The following is a 13,572-nucleotide window of genomic DNA, read 5'->3' on the forward strand; positions in this document are numbered from 1 at the left end:
GGACAAAATTGCTTTGCTGCATAAAGAGCTGGAGTCAAAGATTATGCATGAGGAAGATGATATGGACACTTTCCTTGCTAGTGTCAAGGATATCAATGAGCAACTTATTTCTGCAGGTGTTCATTTCAGACAGTTCCCTTGTGCAGAATGTTCTTGATGCCTTACCAGATTCCTACCAGACTTTTGCTAGTACTTGGAGACTGATGACCCAAGGAAATCCAGAAGTTGTCAAGTTTGATGCATTATGCACATTGCTGTTGCAAGAGTCACTGTCCAGAAAAAACAAGACTAGACAGCGTGCAGTTGAACAGGCTTTTATTGCTTCTCAAAGAAAGGGTGGTAACAGCAATGCAGCCACTTCTTATGGTTCTGCTGCGAGTGGCAAAAATTCTGTTCCTAATGCTTCTGCTGGCAGTACTTCGTCTGGCGATTCTGGTGATAAGGGAAAAAAGAAGATGCGTTGCCATTATTGTAAAGCCAATGATCACTTGATCAAGTCGTGTCCTAAGTTGAAGGCCAAAGAGGCTAAGAAGAAAGAGGGTGGTTCCACTACAAATGCTGGTTCCACTACAAATGCAGCCATTGTTGAGTCTTCTGTGAAAGGAGACTGTGTTGCTGATGTTGATGCAGAATGGGCTTTTAGCGCAGAGTGCACTTGCAATCCTGCTGTCCATGATGCATGCTTGTCAGTTGCGACAGATTCACATGTATGGTATTTCGATAGTGGTGCTACAAAGCACATTACCTCACATCGTGAATTGTTTACCTCTCTTGAGTCTGTCCCTCATGGGAATTCAGTCACTTGTGCCAACAATGCCATTATCCAGTTCAAGGAGTTGGAAAGATTGTGCTCACTGCTTCTAATGGCAGTTCCTTCACACTTTTTGATGCACTTTATGTACCTGGGATCAAGAAGAATCTCTTGTATGTATCCGCACTTGGTAGACTTGGACTTGTAGTCAAATTTATGGATGACAGATGTACAGTTCATGATCTCAGTTTTGGTGATGAAATTGTTGCATCTGGGCTTTTGTGCCATGGGCTGTATAAGCTCACTTTGTATGACAAGTGTGGAAAAAATTTTGCAAATGCTATTGCAGATTCAAGGGCTATTTCAGATGCAAAACTTTGGCATGCACGTTTTGGTCATCTGAATTTTGCCAGTTTGATGCGTTTGCAGAAATTTGATATGGTTGCTTCTTTGCCACCTCTTGAAGCACCTGTCAAACATGTTTGTGAAGGCTGTATTTTGGGTAAGATGCAGCGTTCTAAGTTTCCAATGGATGGTTCAGCTCGGGCCACATACAGGTTGCAGCTTGTGCATAGTGATGTTTGTGGGCCCATGCAACCTCCGTCCTTGGGCAATTACCTATACTTCGTGACTTTCATTGATGATTACTCCAGGCATGCATGGGTATTTCCGCTTAAAGCGAAGTCCGAAGTTTTTATGTGCTTCAAAAAAAATTTGGATATGGCTGAAAATGTCTCAAAATGTACTATGGGCACCCTCCGTTCCGATCGAGGGGGGGAGTATATGTCTCATGAATTTAATGCATTTCTGGCTAGTCGTGGGATAAAACACCAATGTACAGTGCCTTATACACCTCAGCAAAATGGTGTTGCTGAGAGAAAAAACAAGTCACTGACAAAAATGGCACGATGTATGGTCAAAAGTCAAGCTTTGCCGTATTCTTTTTGGCTTGAGGCCATCATGTGTGCCACTTATGTACTTAACAGGTGTCGTACGAAAGCTTTGCAGTCTATTACTCAATATGAAGCATGGCATGATAGAAAGCCCTCTATTGAGCACATGCGTGTTTTTGGCTGTTTGGCATATGCTTTAGTGCCACAAGTGTAGCGCAAAAAATTGGATGATAAGGCTGTCAAATGTATTTTTGTTGGTTATAGTGCTGAAAGCAAAGGGTACAGGTTCTATCATCCGCAAACAAAACGTATTCTGGTTTCACGGGATGTAGTGTTTGTGGAAGATTCTGTTCAGCCCTTGCTGTCATGTACTAGAGACAGTAATGTAAGCTCACAGGACATTTATGACACTTTGTTGCCTCTTTTCAGTGGTGGAAATACGACTGTAAGTTCCAATGAGGCAAATGTACAGCCTATGGGGGTTTCTGAAAATGTTTTAGATCAGCCTATTACTGCTGCAGATGTACATGATGTACTTGATGAGGAAAGGGCTGAAAATGAGCAGGCTAGAGGTATGCCAAAATGGCTGGTGCACACTTTGCATGACAGTAAATTGGATGCACCTTTGTCTAGTCGTACTCGTTCAGGCTCTCGCCATGCATCTTATGCATCAGATTGTTATGCTTTAGCTGTGTCTAGCTTACATGATGTTAAGGAGCCTCTGACTTTTGATGAAGCACAGAATTCAGAAAATTGGATGGCTGCCATGCAATCAAAATATGATGCAGTTATAGAAAATGACACATAGAATTTATGTGATTTGCCTCCTGGCAAAAAGTCCATTGGTACAAAGTGGGTTTACAAGTTGAAACGCAAGCCGGATGGTGAGATTGATCGCCATAAGGCTCGACTTGTTGCAAAGGGTTATGCACAGCAAAAAGGCATAGATTATGAAGAGACTTCTGCTCCCACTCGTCGTATGACTATTGTGTGTTTTCTATGTGCATTGGCAGCTCATTTTGGTTGGGATGTACATCAATCAGACATTGTTACTGCTTTCTTGAATGGTGACATATTTGAGGAAGTTTATGTAACGCAGCCTCGCGGTTTTGTCATGAAAGGACAAAAGGACAAAGTTTGCAAATGTAACAAGGCTTTGTATGGGTTGAAGCAATCTCCTCGTGCTTGGTATGAGAAAGCTGACACTCATTTGGTCAAACAAGGCTTTCGTAACAATCCAACAGAAAGCACCTTGTATGTAAAGAGTGAGGGTGATGTATTTCTCATCGTGGTTCTTTATATTGATGATTTGTTGATCACTGGACCAAATGAGAGACATATTGCTGAATTTAAGGCTGATTTGAATGCTACTTTCAAGATGAAAGATTTGGGGCTGTTGCATCATTACTTGGGTATACAGTTTAAGCAATGTGATGGTGGTATTGCCTTGTGTCAGAAAAGTTACATAGAGACATTGCTATGTAAAGTTTGGACTTGAGGATTGCAAACCTATTGCCACTCCCATGGAAAAAGGTTTGAAGTTGAGTCTACATGATGCTGGTGATCCTGCTGATGTCACTCTTTACCAAACTGCTATTGGCTGCCTCATTTATGTATGCAACACGAGGCCAGATATTCAGTTTGCAGTCTCACAGGTCAGCAGATTTATGCATAGCACAGGGTCTAAGCATTGGCAGGCTGTCAAGAGTATTTTCCGCTACCTTAATGTCACTTTACATCTTGGCTTGTTTTATCCCAAGGAGGGATCATTGCCGCCAGACTTACATGCTTTTTCGGACTCAAATTGGGCTGGTTGTTTTGACACGCGAGTGTCCACAAGTGGTTTTGTTTCATGCTTGGCAGTTCATGTATATCATGGTTAAGCAAGAAGCAACCTACTGTGGCCACTTCGAGTTGTGAGGCTGAGTACAGGGCAGTCTTCACAGATACGGTTGAGTGTGTATGGCTCAGACGCCTTATGGCTGATTTGGGTGTTGGACAGGACACTGCCAACACTATCTACACTGACAGTCAGAGCGCATTGGCAGTTGTGAGGAACCGAGTTTTTCATGCTCACACAAAGCACATTGAGGTGCATTACCACTATGTCAGGGAGAGGCTCTTAGCAGGAGAGATCATCTGGGCTTATGTTCCAACACAGGACAACCTTGCAGATCTTTTCACAAAGGCATTGTCTCGTGAGAAGCTTGAAGCTTTCCGCAAAGCTTTGGGCTTACTCCCCTTTGTGGACTAATCCTGTCCTCAGGGCATGGCACTTCCCTTTACTCATGTGCCAGCTCTCGTTCACCGCATCACTCCAGGGGGGATTTGTTACCATATACATGTGGTAGTGATGTGTGTGAACACACTAGGACCGCCGGGGCATTTTTTCCCTCTTTAGGAGGTTTTTTCCCCCGTGCATTGTATATACGCCCATCACTCTAGGGCTATCTATCTTTCCATTGCACACTAAGTAACACACTCTCTATTGTGTGCCTTGAGCTTCCTTCGTCTTCTCCAAGCTGTGTGTGTTTCTCTGCAACCCTAGTTCCAACAGCAATTACTATGCCAATTTTGGTTGATTTTACAGTGATGTTGAATGCTAAGTACATTCAATCTGAAATTCTCTTCCACCTCAATGAATGGGATTCATCTCAATATATTTTGAGGATGGAATCTACAATAAGAAGGGGGGCATGTTAACTGACAAGTCAGAAAGTCGAGTCAACATTGGGCGAATAGGAAGCTTAGGGACTGCCCAACACCCCCTATCGCTTGGTTTTGACTTTGGTGTTAAAGCTATTACAAGCAATAGTAAAGCCTTGGAACAGTGGAGTCACTAATGAGTGAATAGGAAGCTTGGGGACTACCCAACGCTCCGTATCGCTTGGTGTTGACTTTGGTGTAACCGACGATGGAGACCTTTTGGTGATGAGATTACAAGTCATGCAGTGGAATTAATAATGGGCAAATAGGAAGCTTGGGGATTGTCCAACGCTCCCTATTGCTCGATGCTGACCTTGGTGATAAAGTCATTACATGGGACAGTGGAGTCAACACCAAGCGATTAGGAGGCTTGGTGACTACCTAACACTCCCCATCGCTTGGTGCTGACCTTGGAAAATGGACGTCAGCCCAGTAAACATGCACGGATATCACATTGTTTTGCTTGTCGGTCCTATAGGTGCTTGCGTGATCGTTGATGAGAGGCGCACCACATATCTCATTTGATACTATTTTTACTTTGACCAGCCACTGTGGGCAGCCATGTGTGAATGGGTTAAACTCTTATAAAAGGTCTATTTTGACCTAAACTCATCATTCTGAGAGGTGTAAGCTAAGAAATTATCTTGCTCCATCTCTGCCTCCTTCTCCTTTGTGTGCTCACAGGTGGGTGTGTGTGTGTGTGTGTGTGTGTGTGTGTGTGTGTGTGTGTGTGTGTGTGTGTGTGTGTGTGTGTGTGTGTGTGTGTGTGTGTGTGTGTGTGTGTGTGTGTGTGTGTGTGTGTGTGTGTGTGTGTGTGTGTATGCTTGAGAGAGAGTGTGTGTGATCGAGCATTGCAGAGGCATCTGCGATGGTGAGGCAGTTGAGCACGGCACCGATGGTGACTCGTTCTTCTTTGCAGCACAGGATCCTTCATGACGGAAGCATTGAGTGGTGAGTGACACACCCCTTGCCCTTTGAGCTTGCTAGGATCTTCTGTTTTGTGTTTGCAGCCTTTTGAGGCTTGTACACAGTGCACAGAAAAGTTCCCAGCTTTGGACACGTACAGCAAAGCGTATAGAGATGCAACCATAATGTGGTGGATGACTTCGATGATAGAACCACGACATTGGGAGCTGACATACTCGACCATTTCTTCAGGTAATCCCACACAAAATTGTTGCTTTTGCTTGGCAAAATCTATCTTTTGAAAGACTATAGCTTTGAGATGTAAATCCCAAAACTTCTCTACATGTTTGTGGATAAACTCGTGGGAGAAAAGCTTCTCCATTCAATAAGCATTGTGTCCTTGGCATCTCTCATAAGGAATTGCTTCATTATGGAAACTTGTAGAGTGCATAGATATATGGTGTATCCTGGAGGACTCTATGAAGCCCTTCTCTCCAAAGGCCGCATCGAATTGCTGGATGAAGGCCAATACTTTGTCAAAAGCACCAAAGGTGCCATCATAGGTGAGAAAAGTGATACTCTTTCCTCGCTCTTTGAACTTCTTAATCTTGTGGGACCTTCTGCAATCATGGTAGTATTTGCGATATCCTCTCCTCTTGTATTCTCTAGGAGAATATAAGAGGAGAATAACCAATGCTTTCGTCAAATGAGGAGGAAGGTGAAGGAGAAGGAGAAGAGGGTGACCTCTTTCTTGCCTTTTTCTTCCTTTGTTTCCTCTCTTCCCTTTTGGAGTGACAAGAAGAATTACTATAGGATGATCTTTTCCTCTTGGAAGGAGTTGGGGATCGTCGAGACCGCCATCTTCATGGAGCCACATCTTCAGAGGCATTCAGATATTCACTTCTTTCTTGTTCATTGGATTCCTCCTCTTCTCTTATAGGAAAGAGTCTTCTTTTGGAAGTCTCAACAAGAGGCTTCCTAATCTCTCTTTCTTCTTTGAGAGGAAGGGAAATCCCATAAGCACGAAGTTGGTGAGTAACTTTGGCTTGCAAGGCAGGGTTGACCATAGCTTGTTGCAACCTAGTAACAAGATAGTTCACAAACATTGGGGCATCATCACTAGCACCTTCATGTGCACAATCAAAGTTGTCGATGTTCATTCTACTCTCTTGATTACTGTAAGCCATGCTAATTAAACTTATGTATAAGATACTTTGTGCTTTGGTACCCTCAATAACCTTAGTTGCTACTCTTCTTTACCTTTGAAAATTAGCTCTCAAGCAGCCACACCCGTGGTTTAGAAACTGTTGATTCCAAAGAATAGTGGAGAGGGTCTAACATCACTTGGCTCATTATGGTTCCTATTGAGCTTGCTAGTAGCTCAATAATTCTTAAGCCAAATGCAAGCCCTGAGAGACTCCATTATTAAGTCTATAGTTCCCAACGGTATACCTCAAACTAAGTCCTTTTCAAGGAAGATAGTAGATCCCTTCCCACTTACCCTATTGCAATGAACATGTTGAACCTTTCATGGACAGCTTAAGGACCTCTCTTCTTAAGCAAGAAAAGATAAACCAATAGCTCTGATACCAATGTAGTGGAAATGGACTATGAACATTGAGAATAGCAGATTAAGAAAATTGGAGTGAGCATTTTTATGAGAATACTTTGAGAAAATAGAGGGTGAACTTGATTAGAGGTAGAAACATAACCATTATACTTCATTAACTTGGCATGAACAATAATTTTCAAGAGAGGGAATTAGAGAACTTGACAACAATTGAGGACCGGATTTATGTGGAGCCGGTCCCCCCTCCAAATGGCTTTTGTATTATAATTTCTCCCATAAAGAGAGACTTGGTAGAGTACAAGCTTTGTGTTCCTTGATACCTTGATGGTGCAATGAAGATAGAGAGATTCATGCACCACAGTTATGCTCGTAACTTAGCTAAATGAAAGCATTAACTTATCCCCGGTCTCCGTCCCAAGACCTCAAACACCTTCGAAGGTGGAGAGACCTAGCAGAAAATGAGGGTAGGGAAGAGGAAGAAGAAACATTCTTACAAGAAAGATATCGTTCCTTACTTATCATCAATCTTGTTGATTAACATAGCATAATAGCATAGTAATGATGATGAAGAAGATGGCAAGCTTAAGCATTGAAGCATGACTCTTTGTTGGATTTGCATTCCATAGCCAAGAGTGTTGGTGTAGGCTCTCAACTTCTGAACAAACTTGGAGAGGGAGATAAAGTCCTTGCACTTAGCACTTCCCAAAATGAGAGTGTGTGAGTGTGTGGGAGAGAGCATACCCTTCAATCAAGACCCTAGATTCTCATGGTCGACAATCCCTCTTCCTAGATAAAGTCCTTGCACTTAGCACTTCCCAAAATGAGTGTGTGTGAGTGTGTGGGAGAGAGCATACCCTTCAATCAAGGCCCTAGATTCTCATGGTCGACAATCCCTCTTCCTAGCTCATCATGAGATTTGATTGGACCCCCTAAATCTTGGCCAATCACAAGCCTTGTACATTTCAAGAAACATGGCTGTGAACAAGTGTCTCCCTTATCCCTTTGAGAGAGAGGGCTTGATAATATCTAGGTAATTGATTTATTATTCTAAATGCTCATTGGACCCCTCTTTAGCCTAGAAAATAGGATTCACGAGCCATGGGTATAGATGCTTGAGTGCTTATCTTTGAAGGTAAAGAGGAGTAGCAACTAGGTCTTGAAGTGCCAAGGTACAAGTAAAAATATTTACACCTAAAATTTGCTAATATGGCTGACAAGGAAAAAGAGATTGAAATGAATGTTGATAGCTTTGATTTTTCTAATGAAAGAGCAACTAATGATGTCCCTATGCTTGTAAACTATCTTGTTTCTAGGCTTCAACAAGCCCTAGGCAGCCTATCCCTCCAAGGTGAAGTGCTACAACAATTGCGCACCCATGGTATTCTCCAAACTCCCCACCAAGAAGAGAAAGTACCTAGGAAGCCTCCTAGTGAGACTTCCAAAAGAGGTCTCTCTCCGATAAGGGAAGAAGAGGAAGATCCATACGAAGGGCTCAAAAACTTACTACTTGATGATGCATCTCCCTCCCAAACCCAAATTTCAACGGTAGAGCCCCCACCAAAAGAGTGAGAAAGTAGTGAGTCTCCTGCCACCTCAGCGGAGATGGATCGAAGATGGCGGGCAAAACGTTCTCCAACACCCCCTAAATGGAGAAGGCCATCGCATAATTCTCTACACCATAATTCAAAGAGGGGAGAAAGAAAACAAGAGAAGAAAAAGGTGAGAAAGAGGTCACCCTCTTCTCCATCTTCTTCATCCTCTTCCTCTTCTAAATAAAGTGACGGTGCAGACAAGGAGGAACAAGGGAATAAAAGGGCGAGAAAGAGGTCACCCTCTTCTCCATCCTCTTCATACTCTTACTCTTCTGAAGAAAGTGATGGTGCAACTCTCGAACCACCTAAAATAAGAGGCCATAGGAAATCATATGCCACCTGGAAGAAGTCATCCAAGCTCAAGAAGTTCAAAGCGGGAGGAAAGAACATCTCTTTCCTTGCCTACAATGGCACCTTAGGTGCTACGAACAAAGTCTTGGCCTTTATCCATCAATTTGATGCGGCGTTTGGTGATGAGGGCTTCACGGATTCCTCTAAGCTACATCATGTAGCTATGCATTTACAAAAGTCTTGGCACCAGGCAATGGTGGTCTAGCCTACGAGCAAATGGTGAAGCTCCACAAACATGGAAATCTTTAAGAGCTTCCATCATGATGCAGTTTTTGTCTACCAATGCCAAAGACAAAGTACTCACCAAATGGTGAATCTTGAAGCTCTCTCCCTATGAATCCATTCACAAATATGTAGACAAGTTTTGGGATTTACATCTCAAAGCCACTGTCTTCAAAAAGATGGATTTTGGAGAGCAAAAACAACAAAATTTTGTGTGGGTTTAACTGAGGATCTAGAGGAGTATGTTAACTCCCAAAGGCCAAACACCATATCCTCAGTCATACACCATACCGTGGTGGCTACAAGAATCAATTTCCAACAAGGGGCTAAGAGAAATCTTAAGCCCACAGAAAACAAGGACCATAACAAACCTAAGGGAAAGGACAACGTCCAAAAGTCTCCCAAAGGCAACGCCGACAACAACAAAGCTAAGGAGAAGGGACTTTATAAAGGCAAAAATATCCTCTCTCCTGAAGAGCTAGAGTGTTATCAAAAAGATAATCATTGTTTCAAATGCGGGGAGCAAGGGCATGCGTATCATGCTTGTCCCCACAAGAGTACACGTAATGAACCTCCTAGAGCTACCTTGGTCAAAATTCAAGAAGAGGATGCTCATCACAAAGGATCTGCTCTATGCCATGCTTGGGGAAAGGTAAGAGAACATGATTCTTTCATTCTCTTTAACCCTGGTTCTACTCACAATCTCATATCCATAGAATTGGCCACCAAGCTAGGCATCCAAGCCTATGAGATGGGAAATGTCCTACATGACGATGGTGCTTTCAAGGGGCAAGAAGCCTCAGTCACTCCCTTAATTGGGAAATTGAGGCTCCATGTCCAAAGCTATGTGGACAAGGAGGGTTTCTTCATCTCTTATCTCAAGCATGAGGATGTAATCCTAGGGGCACCATGGTTTGATTGCATGGCAGCTAATGTTAAATTCCGTGAAAGGCAAATCTACTTTAGGTTCAGGGAAAAATATATGTACATAGATGCTAAGAAGTTGGGTAGTACCATACCCTTGTACATAAGCAAGCTTTCAATAAGTCAATAAAGAGCTCTATTTTTGTGTACATGATTTTTGTTAAAGATTCTCAAAATGAACCTAATGTTTTAGCAAAAGAAAATATAAATAATCAAAATGAATTAGAGTTATCCAACTTCCTCAAGGGGTTCCAAGATGTTTTTATTGACGACATCCCTTGTGAACTACCTCCCAAACGAGGCAATGACGACCATGCAATTGAACTTCTTCCAGGAAGTTCACCGCCTAATAAGCCTCCTTATCGAGTTTCTCAAGCTCAACAAGAGGAGATTATGTGGCAAGTGCATGAGTTAGTTGAGAAAGGCATGGTTAGGCCTAGCTCGTCTCCATTTTGCTCACATGTGTTATTAGTGCAAAAGAAAGACGGTACATATCATATGTGTGTCGACTATAGAGCACTAAATAGGATCACTATCAAAAATAGGTTTCACATTCCACGGGTAGAAGACCTATTTTATAAGCTACAAGGGTCAACCTACTTCAGTAGGATTGACGTAAAAAGTGGCTACCATCAAATAAGGATAGTTGATCATCAAGACATTGTAAAGACTGCATTTTGCACTACATTTGGTGTTTACGAGTACATTGTCATGCCTTTTGTCTTGACCAATGCACTAGCCACATTTAATGCTTGATGGAGAAGCTATTCAGGCCTCATTGAACCTTTACTGGAGTGTTCTTTGATGATATAATCATCTACTTTAATTCATTAGAAGAACACAAGCATCACCTCCAGGTAATATTTCAAGTTTTACAAGAGACTAAGCTTTATATAAATCAAAAGAAAAGTGATTTTTTCTTACAAGAGATTCAGTATTTAGGTCACGTTATCTCTCAAGATGGCATCCAAATGGATCCATCAAAGTTAGAGGTAATAAAAGGATGGCCTAATCCAAGGAATCTACATGAATTAAGAAGCTTTATAGGTATGTGTGCATACTATAGAATCTTAATAGAAAAGTTCTCACAAATCGCGGGACCATTACATGACCTAACAAAGAAAAAACGTTAGGTATATATGGTTCACCAAGGGGAACAATGCTTTCAAAAAGCTTAAAGAGAAGCTTATCTCTCCACCTGTGCTTACACTGTCGGATCTCTCAAAGCCATTTGAGGTCCAATGCGACGCTTGTGGTGATTGCCTTGGAGCTCTTTTTCTCCAAGAAGGGCACACCATAGCCTATGAAAGTCGAAGGCTCGACCCTGTTGAGAAATCTCTAGGCATATATGAGAAGAAACTCATAGCAGTTCTACATGCTCTAGACTCATGGAAGCTTTATTTATTGGGGACTCCTTTCGTTCTGCAAACAGATCACCAAAGCCTTAAGTACTTCATGACATAGACCAAGATCTCCGACAAACAAATGAGGTGGGAAAATTTCCTTTTGCATTTTCATATTTCTCACATTGCTAGCAAGCATGATCAAGTAGCCAATGCACTCTCAAGATGATCGAGAGTGCGGTATCCATAGAAACTCACAATGATCTATCATCTATGATAGATGAGTACGATATCGATCCCAATTTTAGAGAAGAAGGAAGAACCATTTACCCTACAAGATGGTTATCTTCTCTATGGCAATAGACTATGCGTTACTAACTCACAGTGAGAAAGTAATGTATGAATCTCATGCTCCTCCTTATGCGGGGCATAGAGAGATTCAGTCTACCCTAAAAGGGATAGAAACATATTTCTATTGGCCTGCCATGAAAGAAAACATACAAGAGTATGTTTCAAAATGTGTGGTATGCCAAAAGACAAAGTTTGATAGAGGGAAGCAACCTGGATTGCTTCAACCATTTCCAATCCCTAATTCACCATGAGAGAGAATATCCATGGATTTTGCTTTGGAGGCCATGTCTATGCATGGGAATATGGGAATATGGACAATAGTAGACAGATTTAGCAAACAAGCACATTTCATACCTATCAAAAATACCATCAAAGCCCATCAAATGGAAACCCTCTTTTTATCACAAATCTTCAAATACCATGGCCAGTAACTTCTAGAAGGGTCTCTTTGAGAATCTAGGTACAAGGCTAAACTTCTCTTCAGCCTATCATCCCCAAACAGATGGCCAAAGTGAAATAGGTAACCTAACAATTCTTGATCTACTAAAAGCTTATGTCACAGAAGTAGATCAAAAGTCCCAATGGGAGAAGTACTTGCCCTTAGTGGAGTATTCTTACAATAACATTGTACATACTTCCATGGGAAAAGAACCTTTTAAGGTGATAGAGGGAAGTTCAAAAAGTCCCCTACTACTCAAAGTACATGGGAAGATCTTTGTTGTTGTTAACCCTCACGGCTCACGGACACCCCATCACCTACGACGGACGTGTATTATGTATTCGATAGAGTCAGGTACCGGGCTTGTCGGACCAATAGGGAAAGGTAGAGTGATCGCCGATGAGGGGCGCACTTTAACTTGGACATTTAAGGGATTAGTTGGTTAAGCATGGGCGCCCAAGTGTGAATGGGGTGAGCTCCTATAAAAGCCAACTAAACCTAATTTTTACTCATTCTCTCATTTGTGCAATTGAAGAGTGCTCTTGCTCCATCTCCATCTTCTTCTTCTTCACCTCCTTGTGTGTGTGTGTGTGAGAGAGAGAGAGAGAGGGAGAGTGTGTGTGCGATCGAGCATTACGAAGGCACGACGGCGGCGAAGCGGTTGAGCGCGGCACGACTGCAGCTTCTTCTTCATCGCGGCGAGGAATCCACCACGAAGGCGAGCGTAGAGCGGTGAGTGACACACCCTTTGTTTTCTTGAGCTTGCTAGTTTAGGCTTGTTGTGTGCTTGGAGCCGTCTGTGGCTCGCACACGGTGTATTGGCAAGTCCCTTGCTTCGACAGTGCGGCAAGGAGCGCACATTTTTGGCGCCGTTGCCGGGGATATGCCCTACACTAAGCTCGGTTAGCACTTTACGCTTCCTTGTGGTGCAATTTCTATCATAGGAAAGGCAGGGAAGGAGTGTGTGGAGATTTCTGTTTTTTGCGTTTTCTGCAATTGCTGTCAAGTTTCAATTTCTGCTATTGTCTGCGTTTTTTCAATTTCCGCAATTTCTGCATTTTCAAGTTCGGCGTTTTCAATTTCTGCAATTTTCTGCATTTCTGCGTTTTTTTAATTTTCTGCAATTTCTGCAATTTTCTGCAATTTCTGCATTTTTTGCATACCTGCGTTTTCAATTTCTGTATTTTCTGCACAAAAAAAAAAAAAAAGTTTTTTATTTTTTCTCCCAAAAAAAAAAAAAAAAAAATTAAAAAAAAAGAAAATAAAAAAACGCGAGTGAGCGGGCGGCGAAATTTTTCGAAAATAAAAAACGTGACTCTTAAAACGGACGGGTTGGTTTGTATAAAAGATAGATCGGGATCGGGATGTCTGCGTTTTTTCAATTTCCGCAATTTCTGCATTTTCAAGTTTGGCGTTTTCAATTTCTGCAATTTTCTGCGTTTTTTTAATTTTCTGCAATTTCTGCAATTTTCTGCAATTTCTTCATTTTTTGCATACCTGCGTTTTCAATTTCTGTATTTTCTG

This window comes from Adiantum capillus-veneris, chromosome 10 (genome assembly GCF_014529385.1).
Source record: "Adiantum capillus-veneris isolate H3 chromosome 10, ASM1452938v2, whole genome shotgun sequence".
NCBI classification, from domain to species: Eukaryota; Viridiplantae; Streptophyta; class Polypodiopsida; order Polypodiales; family Pteridaceae; genus Adiantum; species Adiantum capillus-veneris.